This window comes from Corvus moneduloides, chromosome 1 (assembly GCF_009650955.1).
Source record: "Corvus moneduloides isolate bCorMon1 chromosome 1, bCorMon1.pri, whole genome shotgun sequence".
Classification (NCBI taxonomy): Eukaryota; Metazoa; Chordata; class Aves; order Passeriformes; family Corvidae; genus Corvus; species Corvus moneduloides.
This window is the reverse complement of record NC_045476.1, coordinates 155705650-155720521: the sequence shown is the minus strand read 5'-3', so window position 1 is coordinate 155720521 and position 14872 is coordinate 155705650.

The following is a 14872-nucleotide window of genomic DNA, read 5'->3' as shown; positions in this document are numbered from 1 at the left end:
TACTCAGGGGAAAATAGGGCAGAGTTGAGGGGAACAGCCAATGAGGAAAAGTGGAGGGGGTGGGAACAACAACAGCGCAACCAATAGGAGTAACATGTAGGAGGGGTCCACAGCAGGGAGCCAATGGGGTGTCGAGGAGGGGAGAACTTTCTAGAACTCATACATAAGCAAACAGGGGATTTACATATTCAGTACCTGGTACATTAAACGAGGAGGGAAAATGTGAACCAACCAACATCAAGTAGTCAAATTAGGAGTGCAAAGGCTTGTGGGCACTCGCCACAGCTAGGAGATGCTACACACCAGTGCCTTGCCACCAAGGCTCATGATGCTGTGTGTTGATGGTTGTGGCTACAGCCACGTGCACAGCAGCAACAAAGGAGCACCCTCCCAAAAGGGTCACTTCGATGAAAACACAACTAAAGTGGTGGTGTCTTTCAAAGAGTTTTGTGTCCGTGGGTAAGCAGTTTGATTACATTGTGCTACTGCTGCTAAGAGAAAGATTGTAGGCTTTAGAGCTGAGAAAATCTTCGTTATGGTTCCATACCCTTAGGCATGTGAAAACCAAGTGCTTCAGCTCCTTTCAGGATTAAACTGATAAAGATGAGAAGAAAATACATTCTGGAGCAATGAGCTATTAAAATACCAGATAAAAAATTTAAGTACAGGCATTTTTTTGGTGTGCTTGCATTTATTCTGGAGAATGGTTATCTATTTCCTCTTTGCTGTTACACACCTGCACAAATGGTTAGTACTTCAGAAGGTAAAAAAAATATCCCTGAATAGCTTCCTTGAATGTCAAAATGCTTTTCCTTCAGAGTCTCTGCTTAGAGTCTGGTATACAATGCTCAGTCTGAAATTCAGCAATAGCTGCCTTTGCTTGCAGCCACATCTCGATCCACCATATACAAGTACCGTACCAAAACCAAAGAATCACAGAGTTACTTAGGCTGGAAAAGACCTCCAAGATCATCAAGTCCAACCTTTGACTGATCATCACTTTGTCAACTAGACCATGACACTAAGTACCGTGTCCAGTCATTTGTTGAACACCTCCATGGATGGTGTCCTGGCTCTGGCCAGGACAGGGTTCATTTCTGCAGTAGACAGAAGGGGCATGGCCAGAGGCTGTTCTACACCACCCCATGTCATGCACGGGGTCCCTTTCAGTGGGATGATGGTGAAGCCTGGGGTCAGGGTAGCACTGGGCTCTGCAGGGTGAGCACTCTTGCGTGAATCTTTCATCTATCTTGTACACTCTGTTATGAATACTGTGCTGTTACTGTTTATTTTCTTATTTCATTTGCTGTGTCCAGTAAATTGTTTTAATCTCAACCTGTGATCTTTACCTTCTGTGCCTCAGGTTCTTCTCTCCGTCCTGCCTCAGAGAGAGTGAGAGGTGGGAGGGGGGAAGAGTGTTTCAGTTGGAACACTAAATTGGGGAATACCATTCCTAAATCATGACAGATGGTGAGTCCACCACTTCCATGAATCTGTTCCACTGCTTAACAACCCTTTCTGGGAAGAAATTTCTGCTGATGTCCAGCCTGAACCTGCCCTGATGCTGCTTGAGGCCATGTGCTCTTGTTGTGTTGCTTGTTACCTGGGAGAAGAAACCAAGACTCACCTGGCTCAGCCTCCTTTCAGGGAGTTGTAGACAGCAATGAGGTCTCCCCTGAGCCTCATTTTACTCAAGCTAAACACCCCCAGCTCCCTCATACAATTTGTGCTCCAGACCCTTCCCCAGCTCCATTGCCCTTCTCTGGACACTCTCCAGCACCTCGGTGTCTTTCCTGCAGCAAGGGGCCTTGAACCCAGGATTTGAGGTGCAGCCTCACCAGTGCTGAGTATTGGGGCACAATCACTTCCCTAAAAATGTATAGTATTTTACTAAGAACCACATTCAGGAGTTCATTATAACTCACAATAAAGAAGAGTTTGGGTTTGTGAGAAGGTGAAGAATCAGACAAGGAACGTGACAATTAAGGCACAACCAGAGCAGTTTCCCAAAAACCAGAGTAATCTCATCCATCAATGTTGCAGAAAGTTACTAGCAAGACAGTTTCCTTTCTGGAAAGTCCTATTGATCTGAGCTGGGATGAAAACAATATGATGGCAAAAGCAGAATATGGAACGAGATTCTTCCCGTTATTCAAACAAAACTCAAGGTGTGCAGCCTTTTGTACAATGACCTCCATGCTGCTTCAGAAAGGACCTTTAAGGTGTTGCTTTGCACACAGTCTTAATGAAAGGGGAAAGATCCTGAACTCTCCCAGATATCCCACTGGAACCTCACTTCCACAAAAAAACCCAAAACCAAAAATAAACAAACGAACAAAAAAAACACAAATGAAAAACCCAAAACCAAAACAAACCAAAACAAACAAACAAACAAAAAAACTCTACAGGAAAGCTATAACAAAGCAGTGTTATCCTTTGCTGTATTCTGCAGTACTTTCCTCTAAAGAGCATACTAAAGAAATCTTTCCAAAAAGCATAATTTCTGCCTTAAGAAAGATGGTCCCTGCTATTCCCAGCTGCAGGGACAATCACTTTATGTCTATTACATGCTCACATCAGAGCATGGTGTCCAAGAGCTGTCAGGTGTTTGTCACCACAACAACCACATCTCCCTAGTTTTGAAACATCAGCTCCCGTTCTCCCAGCCATTCAAAGGCAGTTTGTTTTCCTGGCAATGACCACACGGTGGTGATGTATTACCATCTGTTCAACCTTCAGGCCTCGCTCCCGGGAACTCAATACTTTCTTAGAGGAGCTGGCAACTTAGAGCAGTGCTCTTTCACAAGGATGTTTGTAGAGTGAGCCCTCTAAGGCTGCTTTACCTCACAATTTATACTCAGTGTTTAACTGTTTCATTTATGGGGTTGTGTAGCTTTCCAGCCAAAAATATCCTAGAGTTTTTCTAAGAGCAGATGCATCTCTCAGCAGGTACATTCAAATGCAGCCGTATTCGAAGTTACTCATAGCATGTTTAATTTATTTGTCCATCTGATTCAGCTACTAACCTGTTTCTTTTTCCTTGTTTTTGTTTGTTTGGATTTTGCAGGTTTGGTTGGTTGGTTGGTTGGTTGGTTGTGTTTTTTTGTTTATATCCGTTGGTACTTCATCAACTTCCTAGAAATGAAAAAAAAAAAAAAAAAGAAAAAAAATAAAGTGCTTCTGCAAACTCCTTTAGAGTCAGGTAATGATGAAAGCTCATTGTTTCAAATTTCTTCCTAAGTATCTTCCTCAACAAAGTTTTCCAGCCACCTTTCACCAAGGGCAGGTGCTAAACGGAATGTGTACTGCATGGTCATTGTCCTTTCCATCCTATTCACACTATAGGCCTTAAATTAGCTACTGTATGTCCTTGGCTGAATGTAGACAGTGACAGCCTGATATAATATGCAGTGAAGTCAATGAGAACCTTTTAGTTTTCCTTCACTTGGCCCTGAATCAAGTTCAAAGTTGTCAGATCTTCTGTGCTTGTACAAGGATGATTATTCTACAATACAGATGTAGGTTACAAAAAAAATCCATTACAACTTTGTGCACAAAAGGAGCTATAAGTAACAAAGACAGCATGTCTCAAACCAACAGAGATATTAGCTCCAGCTTAATTGGTTTGAAACAAGGGCAGATCATCAACTGGGACAGGAGAACTGGTTTGGACTTAATAAAAAATGCGTAATTTCCCACTCACAAATTTTACTGCAAACTCACGCTGAAGTTTTAAATTCAAAATTATTTTAATGATCTTTTTCCTTGCATTTTTATGGGTCTTTCTACTTTTAAATTTTGTCAAGGATCAGAGAAATACACAGCACCACAGAAAGAGGGCTCTTTTTGCAAAGGGAGTGACCAAATACAGGAAATATAAGAAATGTCATAAAATATTGTATTCAAGTATATATTCTAAACCAAATGCACACAGGCTCTGACTGTTCATACAGGACACTCTAATAACATTTTACCCTCCTGACTGGAAAAATCCTTCTGTGCTTTGGAAGTGTAGTGTGTTTGGTATCACACCCCTCTGTTGGTGTGGACAAGTCTCAGTATGCCTATCTTTGGAAACGGACAGCATGTTAATCCACATCCACCTATTTCACATATTTATTAGATACTTGAAGTCCCCATGCAGCTGCTGCCCACCCAGGAAGAACTGAAATTCCCTGCCCTTTTTTGCTGCTGGATGTTTGTGGATCCATGCAAGTCCTCACAATACAACAAAGATGAATATTTCCTTCCTGTGACTGCCCCAACTTTAGACAGCTCCACTACTGTTTTCATACAACACTCACTGAATTAGGCCCCTCTGAAAGGCTGGCATGCAGGACTTTCTGCCCTGCAGATGAAACTTAATGTATTAGAGCTCTTATTGGGATCTGGGTTCTTCTCTTTTTGCTTTGGATGCAACCTTGAATCAAAATCTTAGAATCACAGTCATAGAAAGGTTTGGGTTGGAAGGGGCATTTAAACATCATCTAGTTTCACCTTCACTGCAATGAGCAGGGACATCTTCAACTCAATCACATTCCTCAGAGTCCTGTCCAGCCTGGACTTGAGTGTTTCCAGGGATGGGACACCTAGCACCTCTCTGGGCAATGTTCCACTGTTTCACTACCTACATCATATTATATGCCTTCCTTATATCTAGTCTAAATGTACCCTCTTTCAAGCCGTTGCACCTTGTTCTATCACAACAAGCCCTAACAACTCTGTCCCCATCTTTCTTACAAGATGCCTTAAAGTATAAAAGGCTGCTATGTGGAGTCTTTTCTTCTCCAACTTAGAGTTGAACAGCCCCAGCTCCCTCAGCCTTTCCTCACAGCCCTCTGATCATCTTCATGGCCCATCTCCAAACTCCCTCCATGTCTTTCTTGCACCTAGAGCTGGATGCAGCACTCCAGATGGGGGCTCACCAGAGTGGAGAAGAGGGCCAGGATCATCTCCCTTGTCCTGCTGCCCATGGGGCTTTTGATGCAACCCAGGTCCTGTTTGGCTTTCTGGGCTGCAAGAACACACTGCTGGCTCATGCCCAGCTTTTCTTCTACTGGTATTTCCAAGTCTTTCCTCACAGGCCTGCTCCTTTGCAGGGCTGCTCTCAATCCCTCCATCCTCCAGCCTGTATTGTACCAGGGGCTGGTCAGACCCACATGCAGGACCTTGCACTTGGCGTTGTCAAACCTCATGAGGTTCACGTGGGTCTCACTTCTTGAGCTTGTCCAAGTCCCTCTAACTGGCATTCCATCCCTCAGGTGTGTCAACCACAGCCTCAGCTTGGTGTCACCTTCAGACTTGCTGAGGGTGCACTCGATTCCACATCTGTGTCATTGACAAAGATATTGAATAACGCTGACCCCAATACGGATCTTTGAGGGACACACTAGTCACTGATCTCTGCTTGGACATTGAGCCATTGACCGCTACCTCTGGATGTGACTCTCCAACCAATTCCTCATCCACCAAACATTCCACCCACCAAATCCCTCTCTCTCTAATTTAGAGAGAAGGATGTTGTGAGGCGCTGTGTCAGAGGCCTTACAGAAGTCCAGATAGATGCTTTTCTACTTCCAAGAGCAGATCCTGAACCTGGTCTATATGGCATTTGGAGAGTCCTTCACTTTTTAAATCGCTTCTCGCATAAACTATATAAACATCAAGAAAATTACTGGAAATATTTCTAGAGCCTATGGTCAATGTTCTTAGTTGAAAAAGCAAAGAAGAAAGCTTAGACCTGTCTTTTCTCAAAATCCACAGCAAATGAAGCAAGTGAGTTATTGTTATGGTTTGGAAAGGAGATACCTCTTTAGAAACAGGAGTAGGTGTCTGATTCAGATCTATCAAGGATCCTAGAGGCTGAATGCTGCAAAACAGCTCAATTGACCCTCAAATTAGACAGAAAATGTAATTTATAAAGCAGAATATAGCAGGAATTAGATCAGTCACAAGAGTGGCTAAATTTTCTGTCCCTGATTTTTTGAAAACTGCTGGATTTTTTTTGTTTTGTACTTAGAAGAATTAGGTGTTCCATCCTTTTCATGAGGATATTGTGTCCTCTCAGTGTTCTACACTTGACCTTTCTTTGGTCATTATGTGACCACTGCAGTGTTCAGAACATAAAGTTCTTCCAGTGCTTGTACTACACAGTCTAATGAAATCCCATAGTGCCTTAGTGACAATGGTTGCTTCAGGGACACAGAGATAGTCTCTCAGCTTTTTCACAAGCGACAGAAGAGCAATGTCTTACCTGAAATTATATAGTAAGATAAGCTGGGGTGAGACACCCACTTCTCTGCTTAGTATCCTTCATAAACATGAGTTGAGACTGTGTTAACCAAAGCAGAGAGCTCAGAGCTCCTTACCTGCATAGCACAACCCAGCATGTCCTGTCCTTCTACACCTTCCCCTGGCACCACGGACAAACACCGTTCTCCAGTGGCTCATCCAGGAAGTACTCATTTCCTCTGCTTCTTCTCCTTGCTTCTGCAACTTGGGAAGATTGAAGCACCCCCTTCATACCTTTAATTTTTTCTTGCTCCTCAATTGATCTGCTGATGTCTGCCCAAAGGAGTATTTTGCTCCTTTCAGTTGTCACTGCCTATTGCATTTATTGGGGACTGGATACCAAAGGTTCCGTGTTCTCTTACAGTGTGGGTGGAAGAAAATTGGAACCAGGTAAAGCCTGTGCTTTGATCCTGAATTAGCCAAAGACAATTGTCCCAAATCCCTTGACCCTTTGTGCTGGAGGCAACCCAGCTGGGAAATTGAATGAAAAGAACAATTTCACTGCAGATCCAACATAGCGTCTGAGCTGAGCTCTCCTGGGCCAGTGAGTTACAGTGGCTAAAAAATCTCATCTGAGCACAGGATCTGATTATAAGCTGGGTAAGATGGTAGAATTAACAAAATTAGTTCTTTGTAAAAACGCTTAGCTGAATCTAGACTCAGAAACACCACTCTGTATGGGCAAAGCTAATCTTTTGTTTGCAATACTGGGGCCTGTTTGCTGGGCATCTCCAGAGATGTTAGTTAAAAATATAAATTGCTGCATATCGGTCAGACCTTTCCCTGAACTAACACCATGGCAGCTCCCTTTTTCTCTCTGGGAAGTATCCCAGACCTGGGAGTGCAGATGTGCACATGTGGAGGAATACTCACAGGGCTTTTCACTTGGCCAACAGGAGCTTTCCTCTCACCTCTAGACCTGTCATGAGCAGGAAAAAAATACATCTGCTAAAAATGACTAGTTGACCCCAGTTTGCTATATGTTGTCATGTGGCCCAGAGCATTTTCTTCAAACTTCAAAACTTGAGCATCTCTGTTAAGCAAGACTGGTAAGCCACTAGTTCTGCTTAGGAGAAACTTTGAAGTGCAGCCATAGCAACCTCCCCTGATCTCAACTCATTGAAATCCTCTTGGGCTAAACAGTTATCCCACCCCCTCCCTCAGCACATTCCTCAGCACTGATAACCAGGACTGGAAGGGATGCAGAGCAAGTTCCCAGAAAAAACAAAACTGGGAGGAGCTGTTGACTCCCTCGAGGGCAGGGAGGCCCTGCAGAGAGACCTCGACAAATTAGAGGATGGGGCAATCACCAACCATATGAAGTTCAACAAGGGAAAGTGCTGGATTCTGCACCTGGGATGTGGCAACCCTGGAAGTAAGGACAGACTGGGGAATGAGACACTGGAAAGCAACGCTGTGGAAAGGGACCTGGGGGTCCTGGTCTGTGGAAAGTTGAACACGAGTCAGCAGTGCCCTGGCAGCCAGGAGGGCCATCCCTGTCCTGGGAGGCATCAGGCACAGCATCACCAGATGGGCAAGGGAAGGGATTGTCCTGCTCTGCTCTGCACTGGGGCAGCCTCACCCCAAGTCCTGGGGGCAGTTTTGAGTGACAAAATATAGAACAGAAATGAAACCATTAGAGAGTGTCCAAAGGAGGGCAACAAAGATGGTGAAGGGCCTTGAGGGGAAACTGTGTGAGGAGCAGCTGAGGTCACCTGGTCTGTTCAGCCTGGAGAAGAAGAGACTGAGGGGAGACCTCATCACAGTCTACAACTTCCTCTTGAGGGGAAGCTGAGGGGCAGACATTGATCTCTTCTCTGTGGTGACCAGTGACAGGACCTGAGGGAATGGCCTGAAGTTGTGTCAGGGAAGGTTTAGCTTGAATATTAAAAAAAGGTTCTTTACCCAGAGGGTGTCTGGGCACTGGAACAGGTTCTGCAGGGAAGTGGTCACAGAACCAAGCCTGAGAGAGCTCAAGAAGCATTTGGACAATGCTCTCAGGAACATGGTGTGAGTCTTGGGGATGGTCCTGAGCAGGAACAGGAGCCGGACTCAATGAGTCTTGTGGGTCCCTTCCAACTCAGCATATTCTGTGATTCTGTGATTCTGTGATTCTGTGAAATTGCTTTCCACCAAGAGACACAGAGGGCAGAGTTCCTCTGACCAAATAGAGGTGTTTCCAGTGTCTTCAGTTACAATTAGAGTCAAAGAGACTCAGGGACAACTAGATCAAAGGGAATCTTTAGTAAATCTTGATGTAAATCAAAGCCCACATGTTGTGTGGAACTCACCTGGCCTAACATTCGGTGTCTCGGACACAAGTGTCTATCTTAGGTAATATCTGGTCTGTGGATGGTCAGTAGAGATTTAGCCAGTACAGTCAATAGATATTTTGATGTGATTCATCTAATCAAACACAGAATGTAGTTCACAGAGGTGAGTGGCATCATAAACACCACTGAGTCTGTGAGGGGGCCCCAGGGTGTCTTGCTCAGCTGTACGTACTCCATTAAGGCACTGCCAGAATATGTGAGTTGCAGAAACTCACAAGACCACAAATTGTGCTGAGCTCTGGATTGCCATATTCATTCCTTTATACAGCTGTCAGTCAGGAATGGTTGTAGCATATTTCTAACCACACAGGTGTGACAACCCTCCCTTTCGAATCTTAAGTGCTTCCTTCCCCTTAAAGGAGGGTCATCACAACAGACCTACTTATTGAGCAAATATAGCAGTGTTGAATAAACCTTTCCTGTGTGACTGCTGTAGCATCACTCAGAGGGGACCCTTTGCAATATCCAAGATGTATTTTTTAAAATGAAAATTAGAAATAAACAGTCACTACAAACAGATTCTGTGGACCTTCTCTCCTATTCCTGTGGTACTAACTTCTTTTTGACAATCTATCGTGTTAACTGTAGTACCTGGAGGAAAGAGATTGACTTCAGCCCTAACACAGCCCCAGAGGAGCACCCTGTGTTTCTCTGCAAAGTCCCTGATTGCTCCCTGGTTGCTATTGAGTATGGGGGCTGTGCTGAGCAGGTGGTGATTTCCCTTTAACATCCTGCTGGAAGAACTCCTGCAAATCCAGACGTTAGACCATCTAATAGAAGTAATAAAGCTGATACCAGGTACATTTATTTTAACTACACAATAAGGCACAATGTTAAAACTGCAAAGTGCCAGACTGGTTTTCTGCAATATGTAATATTTCTTTCATTTTTTACAGTAACCAGAAAGGCATAAACATGTCAGAGAAACTACCCAGGATGCAGAAATATTCCTTGCAGAGTCACATAAGGAAAGGCAGGCACCATTCTTTAAAACCAAGGATGCACAATTAACTAGAAAAATATTGCCAATATAAAGGGGAAAGATGGCCAGTGAGTATAATTAGATGGGATAGTTCAGGATGTGGGTTTGGCAAGAAAACGACAACTAGAAGTAACAAAAGCACTTTCAAGACAACAGATGCTTGTAGCTGCAGTTTCACAGAATCTTGTGTACAAATGGAGCTTCACAGAGGATTCATGGCTGAAGCTCATGGTGAGTGTCTGTCAGAGAAGAGTTGAGTGGGATCCCAGAATGGTCATAGGTTTGGTTTTCAATGGGAGAAGATCCAAAAGATCTCACTGTTGTTATTTATCTCCAGTGAAGGGTCAGACTCAAAGGTGTTTAGGTGTCAAGGTTTCAAAACTGGGATGTAAAATCTAGCTTGACAAAGTTCCCCTCAATTCATTGACTAAGTATTTCTGAGCACCTGGCCTGAATTGATTTGAAAAAGGACAAAGGAAAGTACTATAGAGACACTGGGAATACAACATATATCATGAGGTCCACGTTTTGTGCATTACTCTTTACTCATGCACTGAAGAGCTGCACAGCGACCCAAGTCCCCTGACCCCTGTCCCACCTGAACCAACCCCCTGGTCATGACATGCCCATCCCCATGAAATTCCTCTGAGGCAGAAGATCATCACCTGCTCCATTGGGATCTAAGATAAAAGCTAATATAGCCATATGGTGATGCCTTAGGTTTTAACTTTCATATTTTTCAAATCCTGTACTGCCTAGTGTGTAACTCTGAAGTTTCTTGTAGCCTGTTAATTTCTGCTCTCTCATGCTAGGTAGACATAACAAAGCCTCTCCAGGCCTGCTCTCCAAGGACAATCAGACTGTCCTAGGCCCAAAATGTGTAAACCAAAAGCCTTTGAAAGGGGGGGCAAGCTGAGGGGAAATTACATCATTAAACTGAAGTTTTAACTGGAGAATTAACCCTGCTATGCAAATGAACCAAACCTATAAAAGTGTGAAGAACTCGTGACCTGTCATCCATCTTGGGGTCCATCTTGGCAGTAGCTTCTGGCTCCCCAGGGGGTACCTTTGGAGGCCTTTCAAATAAATACCTATTTTATTCCCTTACTCCTGTCTAGTCTCTGTTTTTAAGTGGACTCTTAAGGCATCAATGGAAATGCTGTGGCAAAACAAGCACTGGACTGTGCTCCTTGCCTTTATTGAGATTCCTTTGTCACCAAACTCTTCATCAGCTCATTGCATTTAGGAATACAGATCATCTCTACTCTCTATATTGCCACAATAACAAACAGCTCAAACTCAATGGGTTCAGCTCCAGAAAGCATCCATATGGGAACATTCAGTGAAATCCAAGGACTGTGTTGGAAACAGCTGGCAAATATACAGAACTGGAGGCAAGACTGCAAGCAATACAGCAGTAGGCACCACAAATTCAGTATGGAGAGTGTCTTTTAAAATGTAAACGTCCTCGCTGCTTTGCAGCAAGAAGCAATAAATGTTTTATAACATTTTAATTGAAAGCACATAAACGGAAATGATTTGAAAGAAAGAATCCAAGAGTGTATATTCAGTGTTAAAGAGACATAGAAGCAGATTTGTGTCAAATCCTATTTTGAAATATACATTGAATGGGTTGAGCTCGAAAATCCTTGAATTGCACAAAATTGGCCTGGAAGAGACCTCAAAGACTCATGTAGCCTAGTCCTCATGTCCCAGAGCACGACTGACGAAGCTCAAAAATTGTCTTTACCATTATTTAAATCCTCCAGTGAGAACATCCTAGGTACTTCTCAGGCAGAAAAAAAGTGCTGTTCTTCCATGGAGAAGCTCAAAAACTCGAAGGTCAATTCATAATATACCAAGGGGAAACTTAAACGTGTGAGGTACCTTCCCCAAATATCTTCCATCCTCATGCCTGCTTTTGCCATGTCAAGGGTGGGTTCAGAGTATCCTTACTGAGTATTCATTATCTGACAATTTTTCTTTGTCAGCACACTTGGCCACAAGGCTTGCATATGGTTCGAGATGAGGAAACCAAAACAAGAAAAGGTCTTTTTAGCTAGAGAGAAATGTGTCTTGTCTGTAAAGCTCAGAAAGTGCAGTAACATTCAAAGCCAGCTTTCATCCCTGGAGGAACCCTGCAGGGTACCCTGGAGAGGGGCAGGACAGATTAGGTCAGTCACAGGGGAGCACATCCACTCTCACAACCAGAGAGAGGCTTTGCTGGAAAAAAGCCCAATGTATCATAACCTATGTTAAAAAAAAAGGCATGCAGTTGTAAAAAGGTCTGATCTTAAGAAAACTTGTATAGGATAATCTGTGTTTTCTAATTTGACAGATTAGTAATGGTTATATTATGCCAGAAAACAGAGCTGCACTACAATTAACTACTCTTTTATTATACAAAGTGCCCTCCTGTTTTATTTAAGTAATAAGGGATAATGACTCTATCTAGCAAAGGTGCTGTGCTCTGTTCTGACTGTCAGGTCTAGTTGACTGTCTGCTTCTTGCCCTGCCCCCAGGGCAGTGCAGCAGAGCTCTCTCCTGTACTGGGCTGGATTGCAAGTTTTATTCCAGCCTGCTTAGTAACTGAATATAGATGAGTTTAATGTGAAAGCTCTGCTAGCGATTTCTGAAAATATGCATGTTTTGCTCTTTAAGCAAACTTGACGGGTGAGAAGACACAAGCTTTACTATCTTTGCTATGGATACCTTTACTGTGGACATCTTTACAAAGTACCTTCCTAAGCATTTTGATTGCAAGACTCCAGGAATACCAGAACAAGAGAAAATAGGAGTCACTGTACTGAGTCAAATCACCGCTTTTCAGCAGTTTCCAGCCCGTGTAAGGGGTCAAGAGGGTTTTTAGGGAAACATTTTTATCGTGAGGGCAAACATGCTACCTCCCCAAACATTTTATTACCTGCCAACAGTTAGCAGGACAAAATCATGAAAGAGCAGTCACATCTTTATGTCCAGTAGACCTTAATTGATTTTTCTTCCTTAAACTCATTCTGTTCCTCTCTGATTTCACATGATCTGGTAGTCAGTTCTTGAACCCACAACAACCTGTGGTGTGGTGCTCCACAGCTCAGCCATGCAATACCCAAGGAGCCCTCTCCTTCTGTGCACTTTGAACTCGTCATTTTCTAGCTGCACTCAGTGCCCACTAATCCTATTCTTGGAAGAGACAGGGAATGATAATTACCTATGTACCCACTTCTGGCCACTCATGGTTCTATAGACCTCTATCATATATCCCCTCAATAGTCCCTGAGGTGTCCTAATCAGTTTAATTGTTCCTTGCAGAGAAGTTGTTCCATACCTTTATTATCCTTGTTGCCTTTTCCTGAACCTTTCGCAATCTTGTTATAACTCCCCTGAGACACAGGGAGCAGGAAATGCACCAACATGTGGTATTTATATAGACACACACTGCGCTGGTTTTGGCTGGACTAGAATTAATTTTCTCTGGAGTACATGGCATGAGGCTGTGTTTTGGATTTGTGCTGGAAACAGTATTGATAACACAGAGATGTTTTAGTTGATAGTGGGCAGTGCTGACACAGTCAAGGCCTTTTCTGCTCCTCAGCCCACCAGCAAGGAGGCTGGTGGTGCACAAGGAGTTGGGAAGGGACACAGCCAGGACAGCTGACCCCAACTGACCCAAGACACATCCCACATCATATGGCATCATGCTCAGCACATAAAGCTGGGGAAAGAAGAAGAAGGGGGAGGAAATTCAGGGTGATGGCATTTGTCTTCCCAGGTCACTGTTAGATATGATGGAGCCCTGCTTTCCTGGGGGTGGCTGAACACCTGCCTGCCATTGGGACGCTGTAAATGAATTCCTTGTTTATCTTTACTGACACATGTGGCTTTTGCTTTACCTGTTAAGTTGTCTTTATCTCAACCCATGATTTTTCTTACTTTTGCTCTTCTGACTCTCTTCCCCATTCCACCAGGGAGGAGTGAGTGAGTAGCTGAGCTGCTGTCTGGGGTTAAACCATGACACATACACATCTACTCTGTTCATTAGCCCTTTCCAAAAACTCCTAGACTAGATTTGTTTTTCCAAGTGTGTGATGACTGACAAAAAGTTTATTAAGATAGTATCTTTGTAAACAAGATACCCAGGGATAATGTTCCTGAGTGGTAAAATCATAAGAGCTCATCATGCATTCAGAAAGCTTGGGACCATTTTTATGCATTTGTATTATTTGTTCACACTGAATTTATCTGCCATAATATTGCTAGGGCAATACCTTTTGCAGTTCCTCAGAGCTGGACTTTGTTTCTGTTATCTTAACTTTGTCCTTCTTTCCTAGATCATTGATAAATATGTTGGGCAGAATGGGCCACAGCAATCTTCTTGTAGAACTCCACTCCATGACGACAAATGATCATTTATTTCTGTCTTCTATTTCCTGTCTTTTATCTAATTCTTTGTCGGAGAGCTTATGCTGAAATTCTTGTGCCTATATGAGCATTTTAGAGATTATGTCAGCCAGAAGAGTTATTTACATCACTGGTTTCTACCTGATATTAATTTTAAGTGAAGACAGATCCCAGCATTAGCTCTCAGAGGTTACAATCTGAATATGACAGTCTGGCAGATAGCATGTGAGCACTACCCCAAGATAAGATCTTCACTTTTTCAACACCATCCTCCTCTCCATCTTCTTCCCATCTTTGGAAAAATCACGGTATCATGGACTAACTTAGGCTGGAAGGGGCCTCAGGGGGCCACATGCCCTACTCAAAACAGGCTTTGATGCTTGGTCAGGTTATCAGGGCTTTGTCTACCCAAGCTTTCCATATCTCTAAGAATGCAGAAACCACATATATTGAACCACATTATACATGAGGAGAGAACTGGCTTACAGTTAACTGCAGCATATGTATTTGGGGTTTCTCTAACATGACACAGTTATGTTTTCCTTTGGCTTTCAGTGGTGATGTATTTCTCCCAGGTCACCTTTACTGTTGAACTGGTGCTTTGTACAACGTGTATTAGGACAATGTTGGTGGGATTTGGTTACCTAAATATAGATATGTGCAATCTGACATGCCCTAGTGTATTCCTTTCAGCTTCTAACCCAGGCTGCTGAAAAACACAGGTGGCTGCTTTATCCTATGTTATCCTGGTGAGCGCCCAGATGTGTCTTAGACACAAAGGGCCCATCAAATAGCACTGATGTTTGTGTTTAGTCAACTAGGTCATTTTAGCACAGTATTTTCCCCTCTCCCCTTTATATTTGTTAGA